General features: G+C 39.8%; 1 pseudogene; it reads left to right on the plus strand.

The window, feature by feature from the left end:
* Positions 1 to 6,128: 6,128 nt before the first annotated feature.
* The window catches only part of LOC129666448 (disintegrin and metalloproteinase domain-containing protein 25-like), a 91,397-nt pseudogene continuing 84,360 nt past the window's right edge, over positions 6,129 to 13,165 (plus strand).

The raw sequence follows: 13,165 nt of genomic DNA on the forward strand, positions 1-13,165 counted from the left end.
GCACTGGACCTACAACTCCAAACATTGGCCCTCCAACTCCGAGCACTGGACCTACAACTGCAAACATTGGCCCTCCAACTCAGAGCACTGGACCTACAACTCCAAACATTGGCCTTCCAAATCAGAGCACTGGACCTACAACTCCAAACATTGGCCCTCCAACTCAGAGCACTGGACCTACAACTCCGAACAGTGGCCCTCCAACTCAGAGCACTGGACCTACAACTCCGAACAGTGGCCCCCCAAGTCCGAGCATTGGACCTACAACTCAGAAAAAAGAGGGAAACAAGAAAAGAAACAACATGGCACTGATTATGCTTTTTGTTATTTTTTTAATCTTTATCTTACTTTGGATTTCAATTAGGTATGTAATATTACCTAGCAGTGCTTTCACATCAGAGAAGGAAGAAGAGTTCAGTGATATCACCAATGCTAGCAGCATATCATGATTTCAAAAGAACATCAAATTCTTCATAAACTTCTCCTGTCTTACCGTGTATCATCTTGGCACATCCATTATTATGTGTTTTAGAAATCACTACAACAAAATAGTGGAGCTATTTTGTATTTCAGGATGCAAGCCTCAGTATTCAATAAAACCATGGTCCTAGTCCAGAACTACTGTTCTTCACTTTCAGCAGTGTTAGTGCTTCATGTTCTCTTACAGTGTTCTCAGTAAAGGCCCACCTCAGGGATCATGGATACAGGGGTTTTGGTTTTTTCTCCTTCAGTTCAAAACCACCTCCCCTTTTTTACTCTGCTTGGCACATAGAGAACAGCTTCTTTGGATACTTCACCAATACTCCTCCCTAGTAGAATCTTCTCATAGGAGATCACCAAAAGCTTGGAAACCAGGGGAAACTGTTCAATTAAAGTTCCTGTCCATGTTTCCTCAGTGGGCATTCTACCTGGGTTGGAATCTGATGCCTTCATTTAGAACTTGTCTACAGGATGTGACCTATATTATGTGTGTCTCCACACAAAGTGTTGCATTTGTCACATTGGACAAGCACTTATTCATTAAACCTGTACAACCATGGGTCTACAGCAGTAGATAATTGGTGTCCTTGCAACTTCTGCCTACCCCATTCAATTGTCTAATGAGTGTCTGTATGTTTGTAGTGACAGCAGCTCATAGAATAGACAGTGTTTCTACCAGCTTCCCAAAGTACAGCACTGTCACCCCAAGAGATACAAAACAATTGCCAAGCAACCAACCTCCTGAATGCTGAGTCCAGGGTCTTTGAGCCTTCCCTGAGTCAAGTCACAAAAGTCCCAATACAAAGGTACCAAAGCCCTCCTCAGCCATTGGCATCCCACAACCAGGGAACTAACTTCTAAACTCTGAGCTGAATATCCTCAGTGTTCTCATGGTGACCCCCAGTCAGGAGGTGAAAACTGTACCATGCAATTGGCAATGTGTGGGTATCTCAAGAACATATTATTTCATGTGTGGATGCTGAGGGACATAGAACATACCTTAGTACAACAGGGAACACAGGAAGTGATCATACACATCAGAAGATTTATTTTTATTTTTTTTCTTATCAGTTACATTTTATTAACTCTGTATCCCAGCTGTGTCCCGCTCCCTCATTCCCTCCCAATCCCACCCTCCCTCCCTCATCTCCACCGTGCCCCTTTCCAAGTCCACTGATGGGGGGGGGGAACTCCTCCCCATTCATCCGATCCTGTTTCCACTTCTTTATTTTACTACCTTGGGTTTTTCCTTGTACTGAAGTAGAATTCCTTAAGGGTTCTAAACGGAAGGTGCTATCAACAGCAATTCAACGTCTTTACACTTGAGTTTGTAGTAGTGGATTCAGGGTTCTGGGGCTCACTCTATGACTAGGGTGCCTGCCACACAAGCCTGGAACCTGACTTCTCTAGAATCCATGGTCAAGGCCAGGAGTTGTGCTTCCTGGGTGCTTGTAACACTATTTCTCAGAAGGCAGAAATGGGCAGACTCCTGGGTTCACTCAGCAGCTAGTCTATTCTAACTTGTGAACTCTGGGTCATCAAGAGTTTTTGTCAAACATGGCGGGTGTGGTGGTGCATGACTGTAATTCCACAATCTGGGAGGCAGAATGTAAGTTCAAGATAGCCAAGGCTACACAGACAAACCCTGTCTCCAGAAGCCAACCAACCAACCAATCAAAAAGAGTCCATGTCTTCCAGGAGGTAGACAGAGTTTCTGAGAATTCCAGTAGAAGATGCCTCCGCATGAACATGCTCCAACATGCATGTACACTTCCACCAATTGCACATGTTCATGTTCAAACATGCATATTCCCACACCACATACATGCACATAAAAATAGGATCCAGAAGATTAAAATGAATCCAAATGTGTATCCAATATAATGATTCACTGTCATATTTCCTATGGAAATAACACCAATGTTCCTCAGTTATGAAAAAAATCATATGATAAAGGAGAAGATCACTGTATGGGTGAGCAGATCAACATCAATTGAAATGTCAAATATTGAGAAAAGTCTGAGATGAGTGGAAATGTCAAACATTGAGTCCAATCTGAAATGAGAAGAGCAAGCAGAGCCTGCCTTTGTTCAGCAGCACCTCCTTGGTGCTCCATGGGACTTGAGGATGGGTGTTTGTCACAGTCAGGCTGAGGATCTCCACTGAACAGCAGGGAAAGCCCAGGACTCATACTATGACACACACCATACTCAAGCACAGACCATTATTAGTTGTCATGATGACTATCATTATCATTCTGTATCATCATCCCCAAGTAAAAATTGTAACTTTGAGAGGTTTATTGGACCTTCTGAGTGAAGCTGAAATTTCTGAATTCTATATTTTCATGAATCAGGTTTCAGTTCAACACTGGATATGAAGGAAGCGTGTCTGTTATGCACAGTGTTGTTGTTAGGACTCTACATTGTCTTTTTACCTGAATTTGTCAAGAACTTTTAGTTAGTTACTGAGACCCTTTAGTCTTTTCACCAGTGAGCATTCTTGGTATCATGATGAAAACCCAGCTGACTGTAACTACATGGGTTAAGTCTTTCTCTTCTAGTCTCTACTTGTTAATGTACTTACTTGTTTTTGTGCCAGTATCTTGGTCCTCTTCTTCTAAAGCTCTGTGTTGTAACTTGAAATCAGGTGTGGTGTTATTTGATTATGATTGCCTTGGTTCTCTGAGACTTTTGTGCTTCCACATGAATTTTGAGATTGTTTCCTGAGAAGAATAGCATTGGGATTTTTTGGGAATTGCATTGAATCTGTAGACTGTTTTAGTTAAGGTAGACATTTTCACAAAATTGGTTCTTCAACCCTATGGCATGGGAGCTTCTCTAGTGTGTACTTCAATGTCACTCTTCAGTGTTTTAAAGTATCCATTGTGGGAGTCTTCACTTCATTGGTTGTGTTTATTTCAGGGACTTTAGTTTTGTTTTGAGACAATTGCAAGTAGAATTGCCTATCTGGTCTCTTCCTCAAAATGTTTGTTCTTTGTATCCAGAAATTCTACAGATTGTGTATGTTAATTTTGTATGCTTTGCTGAAAGTGTTCAGCAGTTCTTAAGAGTTTCCTGGTGGAGACTTTGGAGTCTCATATATAGAACCACAGCACCTGCAAATAAGAATACTTCAACTTTCTCCTTTCCCATTGGTATACTTACTGTTTTCTCTTCTCTTAGTGTTCTAGCTAAGTCTTCCAGTACTACACTGAATAAATGTGAATAAAGTATGCACCTGTATTAGCTTTGAACTTCCCCCAATCAATATTATATATATATATATATATATATATATATATATATATATATATATATAGTGTGTGTGTGTGTGTGTGTGTGTAGAAAGAGAGAGAAAGAAAAATAGGATATAGATTAGATATAGATCTCTTATTATCTTCAGGTATGTTTTTAACCCAATTTCTTCAAGACATTTATATAACCAAGTGTTATCTTTTGTCAAAATCTTTTCCTGAGACTTTTGTGATAGTTATAAAATTTCTGATCTAGTGTCAATTTAGGTATTGTGTTTATATATACACACATACAAACACACAGACACATATATGGGTGTTGGAGATTTCTGGCATCTGAGAAATAAAGCTACCTTGATCATACTGAATAGTCTTTTTGATGTATTCTTTTAAATTATTTCTTGATTTTGTTTAGTTTTCTTTTTACTAAAAATTTTACATACAGTGTATTTAATGATAACTTTTCTCCCCATAACTCCTCCTAGAACCTCTCTACCCAGCCACCCAACTTTATGTGCTCTCGCTTTCAAGAACAAAAAACCCACAAAAATTAAAATAAAATCAAAATAATATACTATCAGGGGAAAAAAATCTAAAACAAAATAAAACTGAAACACCAAAGCCATACACAGAAAATAAACAACTTGGAGTTTATTTTGTGTTGGGCATGGGGCTGCCCTGGGGTGTGGTTGTTCTGCCCAGTAACCCTGATTTTATCCTTCCCAGCAATTGCAAAAACTTCTTGCTTAGGGATGATAGCTCGTGTTCACCTTTGCCCTGTTAGTGCTGGGCCTTCATCTGCACCCATGCAAGCCTTGCACTGGCTGCCATAGTCTCTGTGAGTTTATATGTGCCTCTGTGCAGCCTCTGCTTCTAACCCTTATAAATTCTCTGCCTCATTGTCCACCTACATCACTGAGCCTTGAAGGGAGGACTTTGAGAGAGACATTTGTTTTTAGACAAAGTCCTTCAAAGTCTCTCACTTTCTGCACACTGTCCAGTTGTCAGGCTCTGTGTTAATCTCCATCTACTGCAAGAAGGAGCTTCTCTTGTGAGGATTAAGTAAGGTATTGATCCTATGTGTATAGCAGTATAGAGGAGTCATTTTATTGCTGTGTTCCTTTATCAGGATAATAGTATTAGATTTTCTAGTAGGCCCAATGACCCACCTAACTTCAGTTCCTGACCACTTTATCAGTGTCTGGTATGAGTTACATCTTATGGAATGTCTTGTATGAGTTACATCTCATAAAGTGGGCATCAGATCTATTTTTTTTTTTTCAAAAAGTGGTTGAGTATTTCCATGGCACTTGTACTGTGATTATGTTAGTGTATCTCGCAGGCAAGTTACTTTTGTAGGTCACAGGGTTTGTAGCTGGTTGGTATGGATGATTACCTTTCCCCTGTAATGTACAGAGTGCCTCTCCCTACCATGAACACTAGTCTGTAAGGGTGAAGCTCCTAGCTGGGCACCGGCTTGACTTCTCTATGTTGGATGACACAAGTATTGTCTTCAGCAATTGGACCTTACCTTCAGGTTGTAGAAAGTAACCAATAGCCTTCTCAATACCTTGTGATGTTTTGAACTTGCTTGGCAAATGACTCAGCAAGAAATTGCACATTTCTGACATTAGAGGTTATACTTGGAGGCATAAGATGTCTAGTTGTGGCGTCACCTAGGTTTACTTTGGTAGGCCATATGCCTCTAGAATTTCATCAAATTCCATTTTTTTTACCGTTGGGGAATGTTTATATAAATGTATGTTCTAATTGTGTTTTGAATGTTATTCATATCTCTCAGAATGATTCACTTTTCATCTCTCATTTCAGTCAATTATATCTTCTCACTTCTTAAGTATGGCTCACAGTATGTCAATCTTATGTATCTTTTCAAAAACAAACTCTATGCTTCACCAATTATTTTAATTTTTTAATGCTATCCTTTCATTCTTCCCTGAATTATTTATTTTCAACTACAAAAGTAGGGTTTTGCTTGTTCTTGGTTAAAGAAAGCCTTTAGTTTTAATTATGTGAGATCCCTCTCATTTTAAAAATATTGGCACTTGTACCCACAGGCTTTTCTTTATGACTGATTTCCTTGTATCTGATGGGCATTTACATGTTATTTTTTTTATTCTTATTTTTCAATTTTTTGTATATGCAATGACCCATTCATCATTCAGTGGGTTGTATTATTTAATATCTTAGAGTTTGTGTGTTTGAAATTGTCTTGTATTATTGATTTGTACTTTCACTTTATTGTGATCAGATAGAATACTAATAATACTGCTCTTTTCCTATATTTGTTAAGAATTCCATTTTGTCCTAATATTTGATTTCTCTCAGAAAAAGCTCAATGACTTGACCTAGGCCACATATACATATGTACATGATGGACAACTTGATCTTCACGTGGGTAAGTGGAGGAGGAGCTATCTCTGACAAAGACACTCTTGCAAGCTTTTGCTCACTTGTTCCAGGTGGGGATGTCTTGCCAGGCCACCATGGAAGAGGAGTGCTCAGTTCTGATAAAACTTGATGTGCTGGGATAGGAAGGTAAGAGGGGGCTCCCCTTTTCTGAGGAGGAAAGGAGGAAAGATATGCGGATGTGGGAAGAAAGGTGGGACCTGGAGGAGAGGATGGTCAATGCTACAATTGGGATGTAAAGTAAATAATAAACAAATAAATAAATAAATAAATATGCTCCATGGGTCCTAAGATTGTTTATTCTTCGCTTGCTAGATGGATTAATATTTAACTTTCTGTTAAGTCCTTTTTATCTATGATATGATTTTTTTAAATTTTATTTTTTTCTTATCAGTTACATTTTATTAACTCTGTATCCCAACCGTGTCCCAATCCCTCATTCCCTCACAGTCCCTCCCTCCTTCCCTCATCTCCACCGTGCCCCTTGCCAAGTCCACTAATAGGGGGGACCTCCTCCCCATTCATCTGATCCTGTTTTATCAGGTATCTTCAGGACTGGCTGCAAAGCTCTCCTCTGTGGCCTAACAGGACTGCTCCTCCCTTGGGGGGTGGGGAGGTCAAAGAGCCAGTCATTGAGTTCCTGTTAGAAATAGTCCTTGTTCCCCTCACTACGGGAAACCAATTGGTTACTGAGCTACCACAGGCTACATCTGAGCAGAGGTTCTAGCTTACATTCATACATGGTCCTTGGTTGCATGTCAGTCTCAGAAAAGACCCTGTGCCCGGATATGTTTGGTCCTTGTGGAGCTCCTATCCTTTCCTCATCAGACTAACTCCCCTTCTTTCTTATGATTCCCGGTACTCTGCCAAAGGTTTGGTCATGAGTCTTTGCTTTGAAAACACTGCTAGTTAGAGTCTTTCAAATGCACTCAGTAGACTCCTGTCATATGTTCAATGCGCATCCCATCTGTCTTTCTAAACGAGGATTGATAATCTTACCCCATGTCTGCTCTCTTGATTATCTTTTTTAGGTGTATAGATTTCATTATGTTTATCATATCTTATAGGTCTATATAAGTGAGTATATACCGTGTTTGTCTTTCTCCCTCTGGGATATTTCACTCAGGATGATCTTTTCTAGATCCCACCATTTGCCTGCAAATTTCATGATTTCCTCCTTTTTGATTGCTGAGTAGTATTCCATTGTGTAAAAATACCACAATTTCTGTACCCATTCCTCCGTTGATGGACATCTGGGTTGTTTCCAGGTTCTGGCTATTACAAATAATGCTGCTATGAACATGGTTGAGCAAATATCCCTTTTGTGTACTTGAGCCTCTTTTGGGTAGATGCCTAGGAGTGGTATGGCTGGATCTTGAGGAAGCGCTATTCCTAATAGTCTTAGAAAGTACCAGATAGATTTCCAGAGTGGTTGTATCAGTTTACATTCCCACCAGCAGTGGAGGAGGGTTCCCCTTTCTCCACAACCTCTCCAGCATGTGTTGTCCCTTGAGTTTTTCATCTTGGCCATTCTGATGGGTGTAAGGTGATATCTCAGGGTCGTTTTGATTTGCATTTCCCTGATGGCTAATGAGGTTGAGCATTTCTTTAAGTGTTTCTCTGCCATTCGATATTCCTCTGTTGAGAATTCTCTGTTTAGCTCTGTTCCCCATTTTTTAATTGGATTACTTGGTTTGCTGCTTTTCAGCTTCTTTAGTTCTTTGTATACACTCGATATTAGTCCTCTGTCAGATAAAGGGTTAGTGAAGATTCTTTCCCAATCTGTAGGCTGTCTATTTGTTTTGATGACAGTGTCCTTTGCTTTACAGAAGCTTTTCAGTTTCATGAGGTCCCATTTATTGATTGTTGCTCTTAGAGCCTGTGCTGTTGGTGTTCTGTTCAGGAAGTTGTCTCCTGTGTCAATGAGTTCTAGGCTGTTCCCCACTTTTTCTTCTAACAGATTTAGAGTTTCTGGTTTTATGTTGAGGTCTTTGATCCACTTGGACTTTAGTTTTGTGCAGGGTGATAAATATAGATCTATTTTCATTTTACTGCATGTGGACATCCAGTTGGACCAGCACCATTTGTTGAAGATGCTCGATTTTTTCCATTGAATGGTTTTGGCTGCTTTGTCAAAAATCGAGTATTCATAGGTGTGTGGGTTTATTTCTGGGTCTTCTATGCGGATCCTCCTTTCTGTTTTTATGTCAATACCATGCAGTTTTTATTACTATTGCTCTGTAGTACAAGTTGAGATCGGGGATAGAGATACCTCCAGATGATCTGTTGTTGTACAGGATTGTTTTGGAGATTCTGGGTTTTTTGTTTCTCCATATGAAGCTGAGAATCTTTTTTTCAAGTTCTGTAAAGAATTGATTTGGTATTTTGATGGGAATTGCATTGAATCTGTAGATTGCTTTTGGCAGGATGGCCATTTTCACAGTGTTAATCCTACCAAACCATAAGCATGGGAGATCTTTCCATCTTCTGAGATCTTCTTCAATTTCTTTCTTCAGAGACTTGAAGTTTTTCTCAAACAGGTCTTTCACTTGCTTGGTTAGTGTCACTCCAAGGTACTTTATGTTATTAGTGGCTATTGTGAAGGGTGTTGTTTCCCTAATTTCTTTCTCGGCCCTTCTGTCTTTGGTATACAGGAGGGCTTCTGATTTTTTTTGAGTTGATTTTGTATCCTGCCACTTTGCTGGAGGTGTTTATCAGCTGAAGGAGTTCTCTGGTTGAATTTTTGGGGTCGCTCATATATACTATCATATCATCTGCGAATAGTTACACTTTGACCTCTTCCTTTCCGATTTGTATCCCCTTGATCTCCTTTAGTTGTCTTATTGCTCTGGCTAGGACTTCAAGTACTATGTTGAAGAGGTAGGGAGAGAGTGGGCAGCCTTGTCTTGTCCCTGATTTCAGTGGGATTGATTTAAGTTTCTCTCCATTGAGTTTGATGTTGGCTATAAGCTTGCTGTATATTGCCTTTACTATGTTTAGATATGTGCCTTGTATTCCTGATTTCTCCAAGACTTTAAACATGAATGGATGTTGGAATTTGTCAAATGCTTTTTCAGCATCTAAGGAGATGATCATGTGGTTTTTCTCCTTCAGTTTGTTTATGTGGTTGATTACATTGATGGATTTCCGTATGTTGAAACACCCTTGCATGCCTGGGACGAAGCCTACTTGGTCGTGGTGGATGATATCTTTGATGTGTTCTTGGATTCGGTTTGCAAGTATTTTATTGAGTATTTTTGCGTCAATGTTCATAAGAGAGATAGGTCTGAAGTTCTCTTTTTTTGTTGGGTCTTTGTGTGGTTTAGGTATCAGGGTGACTGTTGCTTTATAGAATGAGTTTGGTAATGTACCTTCTGTTTCTATTTTGTGGAATAGTTTGAGGAGAATTGGTGTGAGCACTTCTTTGAAGGTCTGGTAGAATTCCGCGCTGAAACCATCTGGCCCAGGGCTTTTTTTGGAGGGGAGACTGTGAATGACTGCTTCAATTTCCTTGGGGGATATAGGGCTGTTCAGTCTTTCTACCTGATCTTGACTTAATGTTGGAAGATGGAATCTATCAAGAAAATTGTCCATTTCATTTAGGTTTTCAAATTTTGTGGCATATAGGCTTTTGTAGTATGACCTAATGATTGTTTGAATTTCCTCTGTGTCTGTAGTTATGTCACCCTTTTCATCTCTGATTTTGTTGATTTGGATAGATTCTCTCTGCTTTTTAGTTAGTTTGGCTAAGGGTTTGTCTATCTTGTTGATTTTCTCAAAGAACCAGCTTTTTGTTTCATTGATTCTTTGAATAGTTTTATTTGTTTCTAATTGATTGATTTCAGCCCGGAGTTTGATTATTTCCAGCCTTCTGCTCCTCTTGGGTGTATCTGCTTCTTTTTTTTCTAGGGTTTTCAGTTGGGCCATTAAGTTGTTTGTATGTGATGTTACGAATTTCTTCTTGCAGGCACTTAGTGCTATAAATTTCCCCCTGAGCACTGCTTTCAATGTGTCCCATAAATTTGGGTATGTTGTGCCTTCATTTTCATTGAGTTCTATGAAGTCTTTAATTTCTTTCTTTATTTCTTCCTTAACCCAGCTGTCGTTGAGTAACAAGTTGTTCAGTTTCCATGTGTATGTAAGGTGTTTGTTATTTCTGTTGTTGTTGAGGTCCAGCTTAAGTCCATGGTGGTCAGATAGAATACAAGGGATTATTTCAATCTTTTTGTATCTGTTGAGTCTTTCTTTATGACCAACTATATGGTCTATTTTGGAGAAGGTTCCATGAGGTGCTGAAAAGAAGGTATACTCTTTTGAGTTTGGATGAAAAGATCTGTAGACGTCTATTAGGTCCATTTGATTTAGGGTCTCTGTAAGTGTTTTTATTTCCCTATTTGTTTTCTGTCTAGTTGATCTGTCCCTTGGTGAGAGTGGAGTGTTGAAGTCTCCCACTATTAGGGTATTAGGATCAATGTGTGATTTAAGCTTTAATATTGTTTCATTTACGAATGTAGGTGCTCTTGTATTTGGGACATAGATATTCAAAATTGTGATGTCCTCTTGGTGGATTTTTCCTTTGATTAGAATATAGTGGCTGTCCTTATCTTTTTTGATTAACTTGGGTTGAAAGTCTATTTTATTAGATATTAGGATAGCTACTCCTGCTTGTTTTCTGGAACCATTTGCTTGAAAGACATTTTTCCAGCCCTTTACTCTGAGGTAGTGTTTATCTTTGTTGCATAGGTGTGTTTCTTGGATGCAACAGAATGATGGATCCTGTTTCCGCAACCATTCTGTTAGTCTGTGTCTTTTAATTGGGGAGTTGAGTCCACTGATGTTGATAGAAACTAGTGACCAACAATTGTTACTTACTTTAGATGTGGTGTTGGTGGTGTCACTGAGTTTCATTGCTTGTCTTCTTTTGTTTTTTTTTGTTGTTGTTGTTGTGTAGTTATCTATTTCCTCTGTTTCCTTCGATGTAGTTGTTTTCTTTGGTTTGGAGTTTCCCTTCTAGTAACTTCTGTAGAGCGGGGTTACTATGTAGATATTGTTTAAATTTGGTTTTGTCTTGGAATATCTTGAATTCTCTGTCTATGTCGATTGAAAGTTTTGCTGGGTATAGTAGTCTGGGTTGGAATCTGTGGTCCCTTAAGGACTGTATGATTTCTGTCCAGGCCCTTCTGGCTTTCATAGTTTCTGTTGAGAAATCTGGTGTGATTCTGATAGGTCAACCTTCATATGTTACTTGGCCTTTTTCCCTTGCTGCTTTTAGAATTTTTTCTTTGTTTTGTAGGTTCAGTGTTTTGACTATGATGTGACGTGAAGAATTTCTTTTCTGGTCTAGTCTACTTGGTGTTCTGTAGGCCTCTTGTATGTTTATGGCCATCTCCTTCTTTAAGTTGGGAAAGTTTTCTTCTATAATTTTCTTGAAAATATTTTCTGGACCTTTGAGCCTGATGTCTTCTTTTTCTTCTACTCCTATTATTCTTAGGTTTTATCTTTTCATGGTGTCCTTGATTTCTTGGATGTTTGTGTTTGGAACTTTTCTGGTTTTATTTTTTCTTTGAGAGACATGTCAATTTCCGCAAGTGTATCTTCGGCTCCTGAGATTCTTTCTTCGATCTCTTGTATTCTGTTGGTGATGCTTACCTTTGTAGTGCCTGATCTTTTCTCTATGTTCTCCAGCTCCTGGTTTTTCTCTATTTGTGTTTTCTTTATTGAGTCTAATTCTGTTTTCATGTCTTGCACCATTTCCTTCATCTGTTTGAATGTGGACTCCTGCTTTTCAATGATAGCTTCTATTTTTTTGTCCGTTTCCTCTCTATGTATCACTAATTGTGCCTCTACTACTTTGGCTATAATTGCCTGTATTTCTATGAGAGCTTTGTTTATTTCTTCTTTATTTGCCTTCATTTTTGTGGACATTTCTTTGAGAGCTTTGTCCATTTCTTCTCTGTTTGCCTCAATTTTCGTGGTCATTTCTCTGAGAGCACGATTTGTTTCCTCTTGCTTAGTCTCGATTTCTTTGGTTATTTCTCTGAGGGCTTTGTTCATTTCATCTCTATGGGCCTCTAATAGCTGGAGAAACATAGTTTTGAGGTCGTTTTCTTGTATGTCTAGTGAATTGAAGTGTCCATTGTTTTGTGGGGTTGCTGGTGAGGTCATTATGTCCTGATTTTTGTTGGGAGTGTTCTTACGTCTGCCTCTAGCCATCTGGTTATTTATAATCCTCACTGGTTGTTCCTCGAGATTGTAGTTTGGGCTATGATCCTCTCTTTCTGTTTTCTGGACTGTTTTTTCAGGAAGATGAGAGAGGTTCACTGCTTTGGGAGTGTGCACTGTGTTTTCAGTTTTGCCTAAGTAAGGAATGTGACGCTGGCGCTATTCGCGTGTGCTTTTAGCAGGCGCAGTGTGCATGCGGGGATTCTCTGATTATTGCAGTGGCCTGCAAGCCACTATTACGCAGTTCTGACTGAGATCCAGGGATTGTTTGTCTGGATTACCCTGGTGGACCCGCAAGGCAGAGGCTTCAATGTTAGGGTCGCTATCCCAAGAATCCCTATGCTGCCCACACTAGGGGTGTGGGTGGCAGGGATCTCATCTGGTTGCTTCTGTGGAGAGGCCCTGGGTCTGGGGCAATCTCTCCCTAGAAGGCTCACTCACTCTCTTGCAGGACCAGTTGGAATGCACAGGAGTTCCCCTTGCTCACTACTCTCTGATTTGGTCCTGCTGCGGAAGTGCACAGGTAGGCCAACAGTCAGCTCTGTGACACTGTGGCCAAAGGACTCGGTGTCCACCTTTCCTGTGTGCTGCCTCTTTGTCCTTTCCCTCTGCCAGGAGGGGTTATGTTGACTGGTCCCTGGGTGGCGCGGGAAAGAGTTAGGATGAGTGTACTCAATCCCAGATCCCGGGCCCAGATCTCTCTGCCAGAAGCAGCCTAGCGGTAGAATCTACCTTTGCTGATCCCAAGAGAGTACCGGGTAGGGTTGAGTGTCCTCAGAT

The sequence above is a fragment of the Psammomys obesus genome, unplaced genomic scaffold (genome assembly GCF_907164565.1).
Source record: "Psammomys obesus unplaced genomic scaffold, mPsaObe1.curated_primary_1811, whole genome shotgun sequence".
Classification (NCBI taxonomy): Eukaryota; Metazoa; Chordata; class Mammalia; order Rodentia; family Muridae; genus Psammomys; species Psammomys obesus.